The 12,651-nt window shown below is 43.2% G+C and overlaps 1 long non-coding RNA gene across 2 annotated transcripts; it reads left to right on the plus strand.

The window, feature by feature from the left end:
* Positions 1 to 10,371: 10,371 nt before the first annotated feature.
* LOC147992090 (uncharacterized) lies at positions 10,372 to 12,347 on the plus strand. Of its 2 annotated transcripts, none has more exons than XR_015615026.1 (2): positions 10,372 to 10,623; positions 11,627 to 12,347. It is a non-coding gene; the product is annotated as an uncharacterized LOC147992090 (long non-coding RNA). The 2 variants fall into 2 exon arrangements; XR_015615027.1 differs by having other exon boundaries at positions 11,688 to 12,347.
* Positions 12,348 to 12,651: the final 304 nt, after the last annotated feature.

Consider the following 12,651-nt stretch of genomic DNA (forward strand, 5'->3'; position numbering starts at 1 on the left):
ATAGATGTTGCCCCAAATCCCCTGGACAGAGGAAGACCCAAAGTTATTCATTCGAGAAAACAATACACTGGAAGCGTCCCTATAAACCCTAAACTCCTCGCCCTCGCAAAACCACCTCTATATATACCTACCCACATTGTCCACCTCTTGGTGTTGTCCCTCACCTCACCTCGCCTCCCAGTCCAAGTTCATTGCAGACAAATCCCCAGAGCTCAAGACGCTTCCAGAGGAGGGTGCCCGCTCGATCGAGATGGCCGCAGGCTTCGTCTCCTCCACGGCGTCGACATCTCCATCCATCACCAAGCCAACTTCTCCCACTGGTCCTATGGTAATCACTTCCAATTTGACACTTTTCCTCTCCTCCCGCACCGTTCACTTTCACGCATGGGGTGTTGCATGCGCTCGATTTGGTTCCTTGTTTTCGCATCCATGTAGCTAGCTTCATCGGGGGGCAGGGGGTTCGCGTTCGTGTTGGGTTGGTTGCAATGCAGTGACGGATCTAGACAAAATCAGCTGGGGGTACAGATCTCCTTGGGCGGGGGTACGGATTGCCGGTGTCTATGCTTTGCATGTGCCTCCTCAGTCCTCGTCCAATCCTCACCTCCTCCCCAATATTTATTATATGTTGGTTGCCTTACTCTTACAGATGACGATGGTGTGGAGGAGCTAACCGAGCTGGCGATGGCGCCTCCGGATGAGAGGATGCGAAGGGCGAGACGGGGGCAGACGAGGACGAGGAAGAATGCTGGTGTCAGGCAAAGTTGGCGAAGGTGAGGATGGACGGGAGCTCATACATGCGCAAGGTGGATGTGGTGGTGTACGACGACTACGTCGACCTTGTCCAGGAGCATGCAATCTAAAACCCCACCGCATCGATTTTTTACACTATGCAAATGTCGTGATCTCAAACTTACTATTGTGTAAATCTGCATGATGTCCGTGTCCTCGTGCAAGTGGATACGGGTGAGCGCACGTGCGAAGCGAGAGGGCCAAGCGCCAACGTGTGATGTGGTGCTGCATGCAAGTGAGGACTCGCCAAACCCTAGCAAAGTTGTTTTTACTAAAAAAAGGGTAATTAATACTCAACTCGATGCACCTATTTGGCGCCTTAAGAGCCCATAAAGGGTTTTTTTGTAAATAGTGAAACCCCCTTCCCTTCCTTCGATCTAAATGGGTCGACCCATCGATCCGTTTTTTCTTTGGACCGGGGTATTGTATTGTTTTATTTTTGGGTTTTCTCGTTATCTTTTTTCCTTTTTCATTTTCGTCTTTTGTTTTTCCTTTTTTGCATTTTATTTTTTGATTTTTCAAAATCGGTGATTTTTTTAGAGGTTCAAAGTTCAAAATTGATGATTTTTTTTAGAATTTGTGAAAAGAAATCAAATTTTGATGATTTTTTTTCAAAATGAACTTTTTCCAAAATGATGAAATTGCTTCGAATACAGTGAACTTTTCTGATTTTTTTGCAAACTTTTTAAATTTCTGATTATTCTAGAAAATATGTTTTTATCACAAAATCAACAGTCAACCAGTCTTATGAGGTACTAAAGTCTTCATAGACAACATGAATGAGGAATATCCACGTAGGATTGAAACTACGCCCCCCCCCCCTCCCCCCCAAATAAACTACCATCACCATTATTTAAAAAGGGGACAATTTCGTTTCTATGGGGTCGAACCTACTACTTAGATTTACCTTTAATTTCCGAGGTTGCTCAAAATTCGCCCCTCTTTCCGTCACATGCCTTTATAAAAATGCCTTTTCGTATCGTTTTCGTTCATTAAAGATCTTCCATCATCTACAAGACGTTATGTGGACATTTTTACTCCTCCCTTTCTTTCTGGGCTGCTGCCCACATGTCCCTTACAGGCGGGACCCACCCTAGGAAGCAAATAAAACGAAAGCGCTCCCACTCTCATCTCCTTACGGGTGGGACGCGTCGAGGAAAATTGGAAACGTTAACATGTGTCCCTTACTGATGGGACCCATCATAGGCAGAAAAGAAAAGGCGAAAATTATCTAGTATCCTCGGTGGTCGCGTCTCGTGGATGGTACCCTCGAAAGTCGAAACACACTCTTCCCGCTGTTGCTTCCGCCGCTCCTTTGCTTCTCCCTGCTGCTCCCAACCGGCCGCTGCTCTGGTCGTCCCGCAGCTGCAGCTTGCTCCTGAGCCTGCGCCGACTGTGCCACGGCGAGGTCGCCGACCTGCTCCTTGGACGTTGGCAACTGCTGCCTCTCCGATGCCGGAGCACGCCCTCCGGTGCCTGCTCATCGCGCGTTGGTCAAGCTGAAAGCCCAAAATGTTCCTTCATCAGCATTCAACAGCAGAATTAGCTGTAGAAAAATCCAGATATTTTTGTTTTCTATTACTTTGTGTCCAAGTGTACTACCCTGGCTCGAATTATATCTTTAAAGTGATGTACTACTCTATAAGAGTATATGATCAAGAATGTTTTGTCATACGTTTGTGCAGGTTCGGTGAGATATCTTTGCAACTGGAAACTGTTGAGAAATGTTGAAATTCCAGAAATGCAACTATTCAAGTTCAGAAATGCCGTGAAGCCTATGATGTTAAAGTTCAGAAATCAAGAATGTTTGAAGTGTAAATGGAATATTGTACTCAGTCGGGGAGAAACCAAACTTAGCCGTAGAGAGCAAACACACCTATGTACGCGCTTTTCCCGATCATGCGCCGGAGACCTCCATGGGCACCGACACACAGCCCTGCTTTCTTTGTCGCCGTGGGCACCGAGCCTTGCAAGCTCACGGGAAGCCACGGAACCCCGCACAGAGAGACAACAGCGCCGCGGCTGCCACATCGCCCATTGACAAAGCCTCACACACAAACACACACTCTCTCCTTTACTCTCTCTCCCTCACTCAACACACAGACATGCCAACGGCAGAAACAAAATAAAGCAGGCACGTCAGGGATACTTGAAAAACACATAGAAAAAGAACAAACAACAGGAGGTCCAATGGCTAGAATATACTATATGCATGGCAAAATGTAAATAACATTGTCCAATACTTCACATGTTTCCTGAAGGTTTAACAAAAAAAGGCTGGAAACCATCTGCCAAACCCTAAATGCAAAAGGAGAAAGTGTAAAGAGGAGCAAACTGGAATGTTTACACGCCCACAGCAGATGTTTCAAGTGCAGCACCAACTACTAGACTCCAGTAAAGATCATTAAGCAGTTCCCAGAACTAGGGAATCAAATAGGAGTAGCATTCAAGCACATAGCAAGATATAGAGAACGAGCATTCTCCCAAGTTTCCACAACTCGGTAACAAAAGTTGGTTCCGTACTCAGTACAAATGAGTAGCACACCGTGGTAAGATCAAACTCTCTACAGTTACTTTCTCACTAGAAACATCTACATACACAGCAATGTACCTCATCTATTCAGTATCATGTTCATCTATACTTGACTTCCTATCTTTACAACCTTGTCCCGGTTTCCATATCAAGGGCAAGTGGTCCAGGATGTCCTCTGTATCCTATTTTGTGATTTGTACGTCACATACAAGTGTTTTTCAGAAGAGTGAGACTTTGATCTCCATGTCAGTCGACTCCTGCAAAGGATATATGACACAAAAGAATAAATACAACAATGTGACACTTGCTGAGTGAAATTTAAATTCTGCAGTTGAATCGCTGTTGATCTAACCGTTTGCTTCCCTTTTCAGCAAGTACAGTCCTCAAAAATCAAGCAGGTCCTGTACATAATATACATGAGAATTAATACTATCACACACGAATTAATATTAGAACCCGAGAACACATGTTTAGTGAATTCAAAGTTACCAGGATCTGGGCAGCTGAAGGCCTTTCGCTTGGTTCCGTTCTGAGCGTTGCCTTTAGAATTCTGTATTCACCTTCCCAGCCTTCGAACAAATCTGTGTGATTTTCACGTATATAGTCATCCAGATCAAACACAAGCCCTTTCTGATCATATTCTGCTATGCCTTCTCGAATTATATCACTGAGTTGCTCCACCTTCATCTTTCTCGTACTCTTATCTCCAGCAAGGAAGATTTCATAATAGATCATTCCAAATGAGAATATGTCTACCTATGTAATGGACAACAAAAGGGTTTACAAATAAATATAATAGAATACAAGAATGGAATTTTCATAGTGTACAGGAAGCCCATAAACAAGAACATGGTGTGAAAATAAACTAGGGTTGGAGTTTGTGCTTTGCTGTGGACTCTCTGGACCTGCAGAAATGATTTGGTCTTTAACAGATTATCATGTATACATTTTTTGCAGGTCATTTTCCGATCTACGGCACTGATCCGTTCGTGGTCGCTACTCACCCAGACGGCGGCCAGGGAGCATTTGGTTACTGGGTCTTTCCGCTGGGAGATGGTAGCTCGGGATATCTTCAACCGGTTTGGATGGCGGTCATGTAATAAGATAGATATTTAGTTTCCCTATCTACTTTGGGCCGGCCGGTTGTGGCATCTTGTCTTGGCTAGTGGGTGTTTCTAGCCTTTTTTTAGGCTCTGTGTGAGCTTTCTGTACTTTTTTATTACTTTTGGCGACCTTTCGAACCATGTAGATACTTATCTATTTGGGTAATAAGATGGCCGTATGCATCTTTCTGATGCAGAGGCCGGGGAATCCCCCTTTTCAAAAAAAAAAGACAAGAAGATGCAGTACTTTAACCCATGGTCAACTACAGCAGCAGCTAAATAATGAACAATAGCATGGTGTGCAGAATAAAACTGAGGATAAGCCCATGCAATACTTTAATCGGTAATCAACTATAACAGCAGTCAGATAATTCATAATTGAGGTCAAAACCATACAAATAGAAAGCATGAGTCACAGCAAGATTGACATGTAAGAACTAGTCTAAGATGCCAAGCTGAATAGCAGTAGAAATGTACTACCTCCGTCCCAAATTATAAGACATTTTTTAGACTTTAGCCTACCAAAACATCTTATAATTTGAAACAGAGGAAGTAAGAACTATTTCCATGGCTAGCCCATTATACTGATACCCTTACTAGGAACAAACTTCTGAAAAAGAATCGGCAAGAAACGGTTAACAGACTTGTGTCAAGAAAATGAATATGTTAAAGAAAGAAGTTGTCCTGTTGCCAAAATAGTGTAGGAGGGTTATTGGCTTGGACTGACACTAGATCATTGATTATTTGTTTACCACAGTGCATGAAACTTAAAACATTAACCGGGCTACTGAACAGACTAACGGCACTGCATATCGGTTCAGCTTCACTCCCCAGCATGTTTCAACGTCAAAAGCAGTAATGTGGACAACCTATATTCATAGGTTCCATTCAGCAAAATTTTGTTGTGCATTTTGCCAAAAAGGCAACACGGCCCGTTTTGAAAACAAACTAGTGAAAGTAGCACAACAGATTATTTGCTTCATGTGGGTTCACAAGAGATTTTATTTATGTACGTTATCTGGAGAGCTAAGGAAAAATGTCAAAGTTACTCCTAAAAAAAGGAATGCCAAATCTTGAGTGCGCCTGCAGGAGGTGGCATGTGCACTGAGAGCAATAAGCAATGGACCTGCTTGTATTTTATAGTTGCTTCGCGTATCGTTAGCAACAAGCAGGGGAGTAAAGGCTGAATGAGAATGCAGTGCCATTAGTTAGTTCAGTCAGGTCAGGGAATTTTCAGTTGTTAAGCACTGTGGTAAACTAATAATCAAATTTAGTAGGTTGTCAGTGGTACTTGGTCAGATCCAGCTAGACTGTTGTGTTCCGTCTCACCCTTGATGTGGCATATAGACTCGAAGTTTTTGCTAATTCTTTGATGTTGACATGGCATAGCCACATTGGTGCATGCTTCAAAAGGGTACAGGGTTATTATTATACACATCTACAAAAGAAAATACCTACTCAGCCCATCTAGATGGAATCTATAAGCCATATAAAACTTAATATAAAGATCAAACAGATTGCAAGTCAAAACCACAGCAGCCACAAAATAAAGAGGATGTACATAAGAAATATTTATATAACATTTGAATTTTACACTTAAATGATATTATTTGACTAACCTTTTCGTTGTGGCGATGGTAGATACTCACTATTTCAGGAGCTCTGTAAGGTAGACTACCATAACAGCCACCAGAAAAATCACTTTGATTTGCTTTTTTTCTTACAGCTAAAAATGAAGAAAAGAATCAGCACTTTTTTAAGGGACTTGCACGTTATAAATAACAATACAAAACAGCATTGACATCTTACCAAGTCCATAATCTGCAAGCCTAACAAGCAGTCCATCTAACAACACATTGCCAGGCTTGATGTCTCTATGGACCACACCTTTGTCATGCATGAATTCTACAGCCTTTGCTAGTTGCTGACAGATAAACCTTCCATTTTCCATGATACCTTCAGAAGTTTCATTTAGACATGCCCGGAGCGTCCTAATGAGCAATGAAGACATATTATATGAACACTGAGGTTTCTAACCAACATGGCAACATTGCATTTACTTAAATTCGGAAAAGTACCTCTGACATAGCTTCATTCCAATGAAAATCGACTCTCTTTCAGCCCAGGCTTGATAGAACCGCACAATGCCAACATGATTCAGTAGGGACATTATTTTTACCTCGCTGCATGCAAGAAAACAGACACAAAAGCTACAATCTTATTTCAAATGGCATGACGGAGAATACTGCATTCTAGCTATTTATTTATAACTATCATTCATAATTACATCGAATGATATTAAGAACCAATGAAAAACTAGGCGGAGAAAAAACAAGCTTCTCTCCATTTATTCTGCTACTTGCTTGTTGCTCTGTGGTGCTGTCGATTTGTTATTAGTGAACTACCGAAGTGTGTGGCTGTGCTCTATTGCTAGCTATGTTGCTGCCTGCTCTGCTGCTGCCAAGTTTGACTGCTGTTGTTGGTCGTCAGTGTAAGTGTACACAAATTCTGCTACTTTTCCTTGAAAACTGCTATTATAAGCTTATATATGCGTTTTATGTTTTGAAAACACAAATCTAGATATTCGGCGTTCCCTGTCCGCACAAAACGCCTAACTGTGCCTAGGCACCGCTTAGGCACTCATTGCACTAGGCAAAGGCAAAATCTCGCTCAGTGCCTAGCTTATAAAAACCTTGTTAAGAACAAAATAATGACAACCTTACATGCAAATAATTTGGCAAATGGAAGTAGTGAAAGACAGAAATAACGAAATAAGCACTAGTTCAAAGATAATCAGCTAACCTAGGTTCACAGTTTTTCTGACCCGGATCCCTGAGAGACTGAAGAGTTTGAGAGATTTCCTTAACAGCGGAGAATTTTGCACCCATGAAAAGGTAGTGACATTTATGCACCGTGCCTTCTGACCCAGTTCCTGCAGAGAGAGAGAGAGAGAGAGAGAGAGAGAGAGAGAGGGAGACAAACAGAAAGTGGATTAGCTAATTGAAGTGCCAATATATTTATTTAATGCCAATACAAGTGTTCATGGTGTAAGGTTACCTATTTTTGCACGAGAGCTGTAGCTTCTTTGGAAACTAATTTGAAATGGAGGAAATGGCAGATCTTGCCGAACATGGCCAAAAAAATTGAGTTCTTCCTCGCTAAAATCTGCATTCAATGAGTATGACCACGTAGATATCCACTTTGATGTAGAAGCTGCATCAATTTTGAGATAGACAACATTAGAGCACTTCCAAGGATATTGACCTGCCTCAAACGTTATTCCGTCAGCATGAACTTTGTTCGGCCTATGTGACCCTTTACTGAAGAAGAAATTTGGCATGGTATCAAACATAATCCACAGGATAAGAGCCCCAGGCCGGATGGGTTTGGATCTGCTTGTGCAGAAATGCATAGACTACCTATGTCCAAACCAATGATGGGAAGACAAACTCAGCATAAGTGGACTACTAATGGCCCCATGTACATACAATTTCTGGTACTCTTCTCCTATGTCCTGTGTGACTGCGTCCCAATGTTTCTGTGGGCGAGTGTGCGTGAGGGAGCTCTTGGCTGGTTCCTACTCCCTCCGTCCGGGAAAAGTTGTCTTCGTGGCAATTTTACGAAAACCTCCTCGGTGTATTCCCGACAAACGACGCACTCCCCCACCTCCGCTCCTCTCCCCGCCGGTTCCCCTGCTTGTCTCCTCCCTTGCCGGAGCCCTCTGCTCGGCTCCCAAGAAGCTGTTGCTGGCGTCGCCGGAGATTCCCCGCGCAAGAAGATCCCTGCTCTGCTCCCCCTCCTTGCTCCCCTCCTCCTCCGCCGCGTTGCTTCCCCGGCGAGGAGAAGCATCGATTTTTCCGACCTCCTCCGACAGAAGCCGCAGCTGCCCTGCTCCACCACCGCCACAGCTTGCCGCCGCCGTAACTGCCTCCTCCGCGGCTCTCTCCTGCTCGCGCAGCTCCAGCTTGCCTTCCTCCCCTAGCTTCCCTAGTGACCGCCGTGCTCTGCTCCGGCTGCTTCAGATCCGGCGTCGGCAAGGCTGATATGGTGGCTGCGAGGCCAGACGGCAGGAGACGTAACCGACGAGCCCGACGACAGCAAGCTTGATGGCGAGCTCGACGTCGGCGGAGACGTCTTCTGTACTGCGAGCTCCACCATCCCTGCACATACTGTACTGCGAGCTCGACGACGGCGGTGGCGTCTTCTTGGCAGGTTAAGCCTCCCTCCTTCAATTCCCCTCCATAATTTATGTGTCAAAACTGATTTTTTTACTGAAATTTGCTGCTTCTGACATTTGCTTAAGACTGCGAGGATCACACTTGTTTCTTCAGTTAGCAAAACCTGGTAGACAAATCTCACTAGGCCATTTGTTTCATGATGTGGCAAGTAATCTAGTCATTGTTTCAGACTGCAATCAAGTCTTCTGTCATTGTTTCAAAATTCTTCAGACTGCTAGATTCAAGTTCTGCTATAACTGAAAAAAGGGACATAACCACACCTGAATAATTTTCGAGTTCAGAACCACACATTTTATCATCCTACTTCCAGGAATTTTTCTTGATGAACCTGAGATTTATTGGTAAGGGTATTCACTAGTCTACTAAGTCCAGGGTATCAGTAGCATTTTCTTATTCTTTGGCAAGCCTTTTCTTGGTTGCGCGGTTAACTGATCTTGTTAACATGTTAACTGAATTTTGCAAGGAAAATTGAACTTTGCGTTGTTGGACTGACAGGAGTAGAAAATTTGGAGTACACAGTGTACTGGGTTCTCTTACTCCGTCAAATTACTCTTGGCTGTAGCTCCCATACAAAATTAAAGGATCGGAATTACTATTGCAAATAAATTTCTGATGTTTGAAAACATCACAATTTTTGAAAAATGCCCATGGGTACAATGTAGGTGTAGTAGGTTTTTGCCTATTTGCAACATTACCTTCCCAATGCTATGAGTATTGTGCACAGTTCGGTTTGGTTCTTCTTCTTCAGGCAGTACGTAGTAGCTACTCTTCACTCGGGTCATGTCATACCATTTCCCGTCGATGTGGACCATATTTGTCATTGGCTTGAAACTGGGCCAAGGACTTGATATCCATCTTTCATCCATCATGGATAGGCAGAACTTTAGTCTCGCTATCTTGTTCTGTGGCTTGAGGGTGGGTTTGATGGTGCTTGTGATGCGTTTCAGCTCTTGCAATTGAAATCTGTCATGTAGGGTTGATCGGGGCACACCTAAACACCTTGCTAGAGACCGGATTGTTCTTCTTTTGTTCAAGGGGATTGTGGCTGTTCTCGACAGATCTAGTTCTTTTCTCTTCCTACCACTTTTGTTCTTCTTGCTTGAAACATCAACTTCTTGGCCTGCTGCAAGTTGTCGTTTGGCTAGATTCCATATTCTTGTAACTGTTCGCAGGTGAACATTCAGCATCGTCGCAATGAGCACCTTGTCATACACGTGAAACTGTCCATCTCTAAGCTCGATTACTCGCAGAGCAAAGTAAACACCATGTCTCTCCTTGTCTGTCAAGTCCTTGCCTCTTGGATTGCCATGTGCATCAGCTTCTTCCAATTCTGCATCTTCTTGTGCCTCTTGAGCTTCTTCCAATTCTGCATCTCCTTGTGCCTCTTGAGCTTCTTCCAATTCTGCATCTCCTTGTGCCTCTTGAGCTTCTTCCAATTCTGCATCTCCTTGTGCCTCTTCAGCTTCTTCCTCCTCAGGAAACCAATTCAATTCAATGTCTTCATCCTCATCTTCCGGCATCAAGTTCAAATCAATAGCATCACCCTGTTGAGCTTGTTCTTCTTGTTGAGCTTCGTCCTCATCTTCCGGCATCAAGTTCAAATCAATAGCATCACCCTACTGAGCTTGTTCTTCTTCTTGAGCTTCGTCCTCCTCTTCCGGCATCAAATTAAAATCCATAGTTGTGTGCTCCTATCTAATCTCATAACAAGAGTATACAAAAGATGAATGGTGAGCATATAATCATAACAAGAAAACCATGAAGAATCCTAGACAAAAAGCAGAGAAACCAAGAAAGAGAAAAGTAGATATTAAAAGTACTCCTTGTTCATAAGCAACTACAGGTCCTACTACATCTCTCTTTTTTGCAGGGACCAGGGCAGGAATTAAAAAGCAAACAAAAGCAGGGTCCATGAGTACATCTCAACTTTTACTGTATTTCTTGTTGACAACTAGTGCAGGTACACATTTTGAATATTGAAATTATCTTCTGTTAGTAGACCATGGCAGTAGTTATAGAACTATGAATATCTATTACTCCCTCTACAACATCAGAAAAGTTAATAACATCCTCTACAACATTTTCTATAGAATAGAGTAGGCTTCAATTTGTCAAAACTGAATTTTACTCACTGAAAATATGACAGTGGAGTACTGTCCAAACTGTATTCACTGTCTAAATTTCATTGATGTCAAATTTTATTTATGTGTCAAGTTTGACATCAACTTGACTGAACATCAACTTGACAGATCAAAACCTGACAGAAATTGACAGGTTTTGGAACAAAATGACAGGATCTGAACATCAACTTGACTGAATAATATAGTGTCAATTCTGATTGTTAACAGCAGAATAATACAGTTAATAGTAGAGTAATGGAGTGAGAAATCTTACTATAAATTCAGTTACTGTAGTTACTGAAACTTCACTGTAATTATGCAAATGAAATTATTATTCTATAAATTCAGTTAACAATCAGAATTATGTAATGGAGCGAGAAATCTTAGTGTAAATTAGGTTAACAAGAAATCTTAGTGTAAATTCAGTTAATAGTGTGTTCCTAAATAATCTGAGATTTATTGTCAAGTCTGAGATTTTGACAGAAATGTTGTGACATGTTCAGACTAGGACTAATCAAAGTTCAAAGAATTAGTAGAAGAAGCTTGTATTTTCAGCTTATAAATTTTAGGACTATGTGAATAAAATGGTTTCAACTAAGAAGATAATCTGTCTTCCCATCTCACTGCTCACTGCTAGCAAGAGTAGAAGAAGAAGAATTCCAAATAATGTTTCCAATTTGGCTAAATCTAGCCTGAATTTGCTGTAATTTAGTACATGATATTTTCCTTCTTTTGTCAATGATTCTGACCTCTATAACCTTTCTCATCATCTCATGATTCTGCCCATGACTTATTTTTTACTGCCATGAATGGTTCTGCCCCTCTATAACATTTTTTTGGCAGTACTAAAGATTGGTCCATCAGAAATCAACATCAATGTTAACTGAATTTTTTCAAATTACAGAGCAAGCAAGCAAGCAATGTACACAGATCAGTTATGTTTTAAATTACAGAGCAAGCAAGCAAGGCACTGGAGATGAACAAATTACAGAACCCTGTACTTGTTCTCACCAGCAGCAGCATGAGTAGGGGACCTCAAGCGGCAGCACACGAGAAGGGGATCTCCGGGCGGCAGCACGAGCAGGGGAGGAGCAGCAAGTTGCGGAGAAGCAGCAGAAGGGGCTCCAGCTTGAGGTCCAGGATTGCAAAAGAGCTTGAGGATGAGCTTGAGGGAGCTCGTGGTCCAGGCGCTCGAGACCCAGGCGCGCGCGGGTCCTGGCCGGCGGCGGCGCAGGCCCTGCGAGGAAGGAGGGGATATCGTCGACGCAGGTCCTGGGCGGCGGAGGAGCACGTCTTGTGCGGTGACGGAGCAAGCAGGGCGGCGCAGGTCCTTGGCGGCGAAGGAGCAAGCAGGGCGGCGCGGGTCCTGGGCCGCGGAGGAGCACGTCCTGTGCGGCAACGGAGCAAGCAATTGGGCGGCGCAGGTCTTGGGCTGACGACTGGCCTTGGCGACGCGCGCCGGCGACGGGCGGAGGAAGAAGGAAGAAGACGCGACCTGTATGGTGACCTGTTTGTAACAAATTTGAAGTTATAAGGGTGTTTTTGAAAAATTGACATTACACTACGCTGTGGACAACTTTTCCCGGACGGAGGGAGTATGAGACACTTATCTGATAGAGCCAATGGTGAGCTCCCTGCTTTTGGAAGATTCCTGGGTTCTTGCAATCCTTTTCTAGAAAACCCTTGAATATATCAAGCAGCAACACTGGTTCCATGATTCATGAGATAATATATTGAACAGCCAAAACCAACAAAGATGCATTATCCATGATATCGTGACTGAGGCGAAGACATAGTAGATACTAGTAGTAAATTAAGCAGAAAGTACCAAGGCATATAGTATGCCTCAAGAGTCAAAGACAGTCAAA

This window comes from Triticum urartu, chromosome 1A (genome assembly GCF_056163025.1).
Source record: "Triticum urartu cultivar PI428250 chromosome 1A, HENAU_Tu73, whole genome shotgun sequence".
NCBI classification, from domain to species: Eukaryota; Viridiplantae; Streptophyta; class Magnoliopsida; order Poales; family Poaceae; genus Triticum; species Triticum urartu.